We start from the raw sequence: 8314 nt of genomic DNA on the forward strand, positions 1-8314 counted from the left end.
CCGAAAATCAACCACGTAAGCATCTACTTGTGACGTTTCCAAAGGATAGACCAGCTGCGCCTGGTTCTCCGCCTCAGAGCGGATGGACCTGGTAATTGGTACATCTGCCATGGATCGTAGTGGAACGGTGTGGTATAAGTGCTACCTACAATCTTAGAAATGGATCCTTTCAAAGCACATGTTTTCTCCCGGTCGGTAAAACATTTGCCACCGCACAGCAGCATCCAAATGCTTCCACCAACAAGCCCAGGAAGTGTCATCCAAGCAGCGCAGCTGTTGCAGGCCCTCTCGTGCAAACATGCTGTGTAGTATGAATGTCTTCTGCTGTATCCTACCACTCGTGCGAGCGAGAAGTATGCAAAAATACCATGCATCACTGTTTCCTTTACCAAGCAGACGTGTGAATCGCAGCTTGTAAGACGTTCACCCATATTTCATATTCAAATACTCACGGTACTTTTATGTCAACTGAGGTGCTGCCCAGGTCCTCGCCTTTGGAGGGCATGTGCGATGCGCAAGATGGTGAGATATTCATTACACTCACGCCTTACAATAAGGGTCGTGGAATGGGATTAGTAGTTTCACATACCACAAGGACTGCTTATATACACAGCAGTTTTGCAGGGGCGTACTCAGGTACTCAAAAGAGGGCGGGTGCTTAAGTTATCTACTCCTAATAAACATCTGAAACTAGCTTACCTATGATTTATATCAGGCTTACTGACATGATAGACATGATCCATCATGTTGTTTTTACTCAAAGTATACAAGACAACACGATATTAGAAACAATAAACTTATCCATCCTGGAATCGCATACGATTTTCTATTTCGTAATGGCGAAGGAATATGGTTCAAAACGCATGCATGCAACCAAAACAGTAATTCCCTGTGAAAATCGATCAACACATTGGGCACAAGGATCCTTCAAAATGTTTGGAATTTTCAACATTTATGTCCCCTTTCAGATCCTCCGTAATTTTTTGTTTAGCAGTTAGACTCCCAAAAATGAATGCCTAATGACATGAATGCAATAGCGTTCACTCTATCAAAGTTGAACAAGTCGTTTTCAAGATCTCTTGGAGGTGAGGAAAATTCTATATACAAGGTAAAGCACTTCTGTCAGTCCACAGGGAATATCGCAAATGAACAATTTCGAGAGCTTTCAAATGGGTCTGACTTCAAAATGGTAGACCTAATGATGAAAGGGTATTCGAGCGGCAGCCGTTCTGGAGCTGGATAGCAATACAGTGTGCCGTTGTGGTGGTCAGGACTTGGAAGCGGTCGTGTCGGCTGCAATCGACGCCGGTAAGAATGGTCGTGTCGGCTGGGATCGAGGCCGGTAAGAATGGTCGTGTCGGCTGGGATCGAGGCCGGTAAGAATGGTCGTGTCGGCTGGGACCGACGCCGGTAAGAATGGTCGTGTCGGCTGGGATCGAGGCCGGTAAGAATGGTCGTGTCGGCTGGGATCGAGGCCGGTAAGAATGGTCGTGTCGGCTGGGACCGACGCCGGTAAGAATGGTCATGTCGGCTGGGATCGAGGCCGGTAAGAATGGTCGTGTCGGCTGGAATCGACGCCGGTAAAAATGCGCAGTGTCTAGGCTTAATCCTCTAGCAGCGCGCTTCGCTCGGATGTATTGTTCGTCACAAATGAGGGCACTACGGGTGTACCAAGGGGCGCATTGGCATAAGGACTTTCGGGGCGCCCATTTAGACTTATCAAATTAATTGCATGCAGCAATATGTTAGCAAATAGATATATAATATATAGAGATAGATATATAGTAAATAGAGATATAATAAAACAATCCGATGTTGTTTTACGTTAAGCAAGGGATTTCACGCGACTGCGGTCCGCTAAACTCAATTTTCGGGATTATTTTTGCTGTGTTCCCTCCATCACATATTGAAATCCTGCACACGCCCCTGAGTGGTCCGTTACGACTAGTGAGACAGGAGAGCGTTATTACTTCATGAACTGATATGACAGTCTTTTAAAGAGGTGCCAGAACCGGACTGGGTCCACTCCTAACTGGACACCTGCCACCCGTCACCTAGTTCTTTCATTACAGAGTTTCTCCTGTGGTGGATCGGCCAGGAGCATTCCATATTCCATTACGGCTAGCGGTATCTCGTATCTCCTACCGAATCACGTTGGCTCGATTATGCAACACAATCAAGTGAAACGGCAGTTGCCTTTGGACGCCTGCTCAGCCGTAGCCTCTTCTCCAAACGTCAGCACCGGGCCGACAATGACGTGTGGATGGCTCCATGGCCAGTCACGACCACCACAAACTAGCGCCGCTCGCTTTCGTTTTTCCCGGCGGTCGGTTGTGCCACGCGGCGTGCTGCGGCGCGGCCGCCGCGGCCGCTCCGAAAGCGTCGCCTCGTGGCACGGGCGGCGGCGTGCCGACCACCCGACCCCCGTCCGACCGGCGCCCTGCAGCTTTTTATTTATCGCCGCCGGATTTATGACGTCGAGGCAGTAGTTTCTCCAAGGAGCAAGCGCCCCCACAAAAACGATGCGATCGGCCGAGGCGTCGCTGACAGGCAGGCCGCGCAGGCGGCTGGCGTGTCGCACTGACGATCCCCATCGCCTCTGACGTCTCTCTCTCTCTCTCTCTCTCTCTCTCTCTCTCTCTCTCTCTCTCTCTCTCTCTCTCTCTCTCTCTCTCTCTCTCTCTCTCTCTCTCTCTCTCTCTCTCTCTCTCTCTCCCCGGTTTCCGCCGCTCTACACAGCCGACCACTCCCAAGGAGGGAAAGGGCGCGGCCATATAAAGCTCCTTTCCCTCTCGTTCGCCAGCAGGAGATTCCGGTAACGCTGCATTGCCAAATCATTTCCGTCTTTCGCTCGCTTCCGCCCACCGTTGCCCGGAAGACAGCCACTTCCAACCCCGATGTTCGGTAATTGCGGATTTTGCACGTAATTACCCTTGAAGTGTCATGCTGGATACGGCATGTGCATTCACCGCTCCCATCATCTCCCAAGACCTCCCACACTCTCCCTCCTCTTGTTGCCGCAAATTGGCTCAGACAGATCTATCTCGTTGATATTGTTCAGGCTCTTGAGGACAGCAAAAAGGCTGCAAGTCGTGCGTTTGATGCGCCACTGATGCTATCGCATTTGATTTCATGGTGAGGAGTCTGGAGCTTCCCCGTCCATCGCACCAGTCAGGTTCTTCAAGCTCTTCTGCTGTAGGGCACCGGTCATAGTAGGCACGATTTCGACACAGGGTGGCGCTCCCGCTTGCCTGCATCCAGCACTTTACTGCCGGGGCTAATCTTTAACCTAGCTGACATGTCAGTCTATAGTGATGCCGAGCATGCGGTGATAACACGGAGCCCAGCATACTCCATACTCAACACCACTCCTTACCCGCTCATGTCTCGACAAAAGCCTGACCGTACATGTCCGGATGTGATCCCCAGTCCCTGCCTGGAGACCACATCCGGACACTGCCTCTCCTTGGATCCCTGACCGTTCATGTCCGGCTGTGATCTTCAGCCTCTGCCTGGAGACCACATCCGGACACTGCCCCTGCTTGAATCTCTGACCGTTCACGTCCGGACGTGATCCCCAGCCTCTGCCTGGAGACCATATCCGGACACTGCCTCTCCTTGCATCCCTGACCGTTCATGCCCGGATGTGATCCCCAGCCCTTGCCTGGAGACCACATCCGGACACTGCCTCTCCTTGGGTCGGCAGTTACTGATGCCCACTTACAATGCGGTTGCTTCGTTGTGGTTTCTTGAACGCTGTGCGGAATGAGTTTGCGCACCGATCTTACGCGCAGTTCTCCATTGTGAAATATTCCCGTGGACGACAAGGAGGGGGGCCTCAGCAGGATCACAGTCCATAACGAAAGCGTTCCATTAGATCGATAACACTGCACCTGACACGTAACTTAATGAATAACTTAATTAAGAAACAGGCGTTCGGTTGCTGCTTCCGGCATCTTATTAGCGCACATACTGGCGGCTGACAAAGTGGCGCACGGGCCGCCGAGCAGCATATCCACCACGCTCTCGCTCCTTCGACCTGCGACACGCCTCGTTTGCCTCTTTCCCATGCTTGTCTTTACGGGATACGAGCGTCAGCTACAAGACTCACAAACTTGTTTGATTCCCGAGAGCCAGCCGGGTTCACAGGAGAGCCGCGTCTGCCATTCATTTCCTGCTTGTTTCTGCCGCCGCCGTAGCGATCATTCCTCAGCCGTCGCGTGCAGAGGCCGCCTTTTTGCCGGGGGCTCCGGTGGGCCGCATTTTGACGCTGGCGAGAGTGTGCGACTGTCCGCGGGATTTATGATCGGGCCGCTGCTCCCCGACAGATGCCACTGCCAAGTCGGACGGGTGCGCTCCTTATGCCAGGTGGAAGACGTCAGACTCGAGTACTGCGGAAGGGGCGAGGGGACGTGCATTCAGAGATTGCTGCGCTTGCGATTGCTGGGTACTGAGTCGCCCGCCACACTCGCCTGAAGCTCTGATCAGCACTCGCCTAAAGCTCCAATCAGCACCCGCCTGAAGCTCTGATCAGCACAGATACGCCACCGGGTTCTGATCCGGAATCGGGACGAGACGTCCCGATGCCGCCACGTCTGATCCGCAATTAAGTCGGACGGTGGGCGGTGTGGAAGTGGTGGGCGCAGCTGGGCGGAGTTCCCCGTATTTCAGGCGGCCCGATGAAACCGGCGGCCGCTCGCCGGCCGGCCGGCGAGCGGACGGGCCCGCCGCCGGCCGGCCGGACCGGGGGCGTGAGGCCAGACTGCGCTCAGGCGGCTGACCGGTCACCGGTATTGGGGTCAGCTGGCCGACGGCACGCGGCCGAAAAACGGGCCCGGCCGCCGTGCAGCGATGCTGGCCGGGTGCCGGGCTGGACGGGCTGGCTGGTGCGGCAGGCAAAGCACACAGCGCACAAGAGTGACCCGGGCCCGGCTTGGCGTGCCGGGTAAGCCGGTGTGGCAGAGGCCCGCACGGTGGGCGGCACCGAGGACTGGCCGATGTAGCAGGAGTCGACACTGCGGATGGGACCGAGGACTGGTTGGTGTGGCAGGGGCCGACACAGTGAACGAGAGAGGCTCGGGGGCTGGTGTTGTGCCGGAAGCTGTCACCAATGCCAAGGGCTGTTGCATGATGTCAAGTGCTGTCTGAGCACGCCAGCAGACGACACAGCTTGCCGTGAGCGGGCATGCCAGCAAACGACACAGCTTGCCAGGAGCGGGCACACCAGCAGACGACACAGCTTGCCGGGAGCGAGTACGTCAGCAGACGTCACAGCTTGCCAGGAGCGGGCACACCAGCAGACGACACAGCTTGCCAGGAGCGGGCACACCAGCAGACGACACAGCTTGCCGGGAGCGAGTACGTCAGCAGACGTCACAGCTTGCCAGGAGCGGGCACACCAGCAGACGACACAGCTTGCCAGGAGCGGGCACACCAGCAGACGTCACAGCTTGCCAGGAGCGGGCACGCCAATAGATGACACAGCTTGCCGGGAGCCTCCACAGATTTTTGTATCCGTTTCAGGGACGATATCGGATGAGTCACATTAGCTCCGTATTGCACAACTGATGCCGAAAGTTGTTGGTTCCGGACAGGGACATCGGACGTCGGCGACCATCAGAGATCTTCGATAGTAAACTGAAAAAGGCCAAGCCCGTGGCAATGTGGATGGGTGGCCTGGGCCGCCAACAGCACACCCGTTGTTGCACAAGTTCCGGCTGTTTTGCAGGAACTACGAAACAGGTGAATGAGAAACCCACGATTGCGTAGTCATTCAAGGCCGCCGAAGCCATTGCAAGGTGAGGTGAAGTACGCAGTTTGCTTAGCTTGTGGGAATGCTTTTGGTTCAGTTATCGTTACGGCACGAAGAAATGTCGATTCTTCCCACGACTCCTCCCTTGGAGGCCCCCAGATGAAGCAGGTGAATATCTAGCACTGCTAGACTTGCAATGCAGCAGGTGAAATATAGCACTTTAGCTTAGCACTTATATCTATAGCACTTTTTTAGATTGATAAATTGACACAACAGAGCTAAATATGCAAAGTAAGCAGGAGCGCATCGGCAACGTGGGTTGCCAAATAGCGCGTTATTTAGGATCTTGCTAGAAGTACAACAAAGTAACAATATGCATCCAACGTGCAACAAATTTATCGAAGATGAACCACAAGAAATAGAAAGGCTGAAGATTGGTTAAAATCGTACTCATGGCACTTGAACTATGGATAACAGGCAGGGTGCTTTGGATCATTGTGCCTACCTTGTTCCCTATTCTCCTTCCGTTACAGCTATCTGACATGCAAAATTTAAGCACTTGAAAAATGCCTTATTGGCTATAGGGATATCCAGCCGCCTTAATAAAAGTTTTCCGAGAAGTGTACTCATAAGTGTGGGTCACGCGTTACCCAACAGTTCATGCAATAGACGCCTGCAACAGTGACCTGCAATAGAGACTTGCAGGGTCACAAAGGGAAACCTGCGGTCCTTCCAAAGAGACAACGAAAGACCAAAGAATTGATGGCGTCAGCTGAGCAAGCTGCATCGGCGCCCAGCGACTCGACACGCGCCAGCTGCAGCCTCCAGCTGTCGCGTTCGTTTGCTGCTCGCCACCTTCGAAATATCGCGGCGACTTGCGTCGTGAGTTCGATGACGAGTAGCCTGGACACCTTAACAAAACGCATGCATATGTTTGTCATTGTCGGTCAGTTTCAGCAATAGGATTGAGCTTACCGGGCTGAATGCATGTGCTGTCTTTATCCCATTCAAAACACTATTCGAGAATACTCCTAAATAGATTACTGGCCTGGGGCGCTTCATTTTTCATTTGGTCTTCGCTGGCCGTTTTGTGAACAAATGTGTTAATGTTAACTGTGCATAATATCCGCTAACCTTGATCGTTAATTGACGTAGCTGTTCTGATGGTCATCACTTTCCTGCCATCGTGCGAAGCTGTGTAACGGGCCGTAAAATTCCGTTTCATATGGGCAACGGGCAGCAAAACTCACGGGTGTGCGGGAAATCACGCGACCGCGACACTCACGGGTGTTTGCGACATCACCGGACCGCGGCACTCACGGGTGTTTGCGACATCACCAGACCGCGGCACCCACGGGTGTGCGGGACATCACCGGACCGCGGCACTCACGGGTGTGCGGGACATCACGGGACCGCGGCACTCACGGGTGTTTGTGACATCACCGGACCGCGGCACTCACGGGTGTGCGGGACATCACCGGACCGCGGCACTCACGGGTGTTTGGGACATCACGGGACCGCGACACTCACGGGTGTTTGCGACATCACCGGACCGCGGCACTCACGGGTGTGCGGGACATCACGGGACCGCGGCACTCACGGGTGTTTGTGACATCACCGGACCGCGGCACTCACGGGTGTGCGGGACATCACGGGACCGCGGCACTCACGGGTGTGCGGGACATCACGGGACCGCGGCACGCACGGGTGTGCGGGACATTACAGGACCGCGGCACTCACGGGTGTGCAGAACACCACGTGGCCGTGAATCTCACGTGTGTGCAGGACATCACGGGGCACCACGACAACAAACGCGACATCCCACTTATTCAATGTTTGTGGTCAGGCCTTGTGAATATTGTTCCAGTAGCTCAGCATAAATCAGGTGAAAATTCAACTCCACTTGAACCCTAAGTCATCGTGCGCGGATCTTGGGAAACCCTTCGGAATCTCCCAAAGATCTTCATAACAGTAAACGGAGTGACAGTTGACAAGATCCCGCGCGTGAAATAATGTGGGAGTTACAATTGATTGCAGCTTAACTCAAACATATGGACTTTGTTCATTGATCTTGCTAGGACGGACCATCCTCATGCTATATTGCGGATGCTCTTCAACGCCCTGGTTATATCCCTGATGCGTTGCTGCGCCACAGTGTATGCGAGCACTACTGTTAAATCTATTATTCTTTTCCAGAGGCTCCTTAACTTTTTGGCGAACGTAGTGTTTGGAGGACACAGTTATAAGCCCAAGCGTGTTGTGTTGCGCGAACTGAACTGTCCCCCTGCCAAGACCTCGTGATGTACTTTGCGCTACTCGTCCTCCAATTTTATTTCGCTCACAGGCGGCCTAGCGACCTGGCTCAGCACTTCCCACACACACACAGAGCATTCAGTAGCGTTTGAAGAGGCAAGCCAGTCAGCTGGCCCTGTCGCACATCAGCACACAACATGGACGGCCCTGTCACACATCAGCACACAACCTGGACGGCCCCGCCACGCATCAGCACACAACCTGGACGGCCCTGTCACACATCAGCACACAACATGGACGGCCCTGTCA

Source organism: Pollicipes pollicipes, unplaced genomic scaffold (genome assembly GCF_011947565.3).
Source record: "Pollicipes pollicipes isolate AB1234 unplaced genomic scaffold, Ppol_2.1 Scaffold_3447;HRSCAF=4054_pilon_pilon_pilon, whole genome shotgun sequence".
Classification (NCBI taxonomy): domain Eukaryota; kingdom Metazoa; phylum Arthropoda; class Thecostraca; order Pollicipedomorpha; family Pollicipedidae; genus Pollicipes; species Pollicipes pollicipes.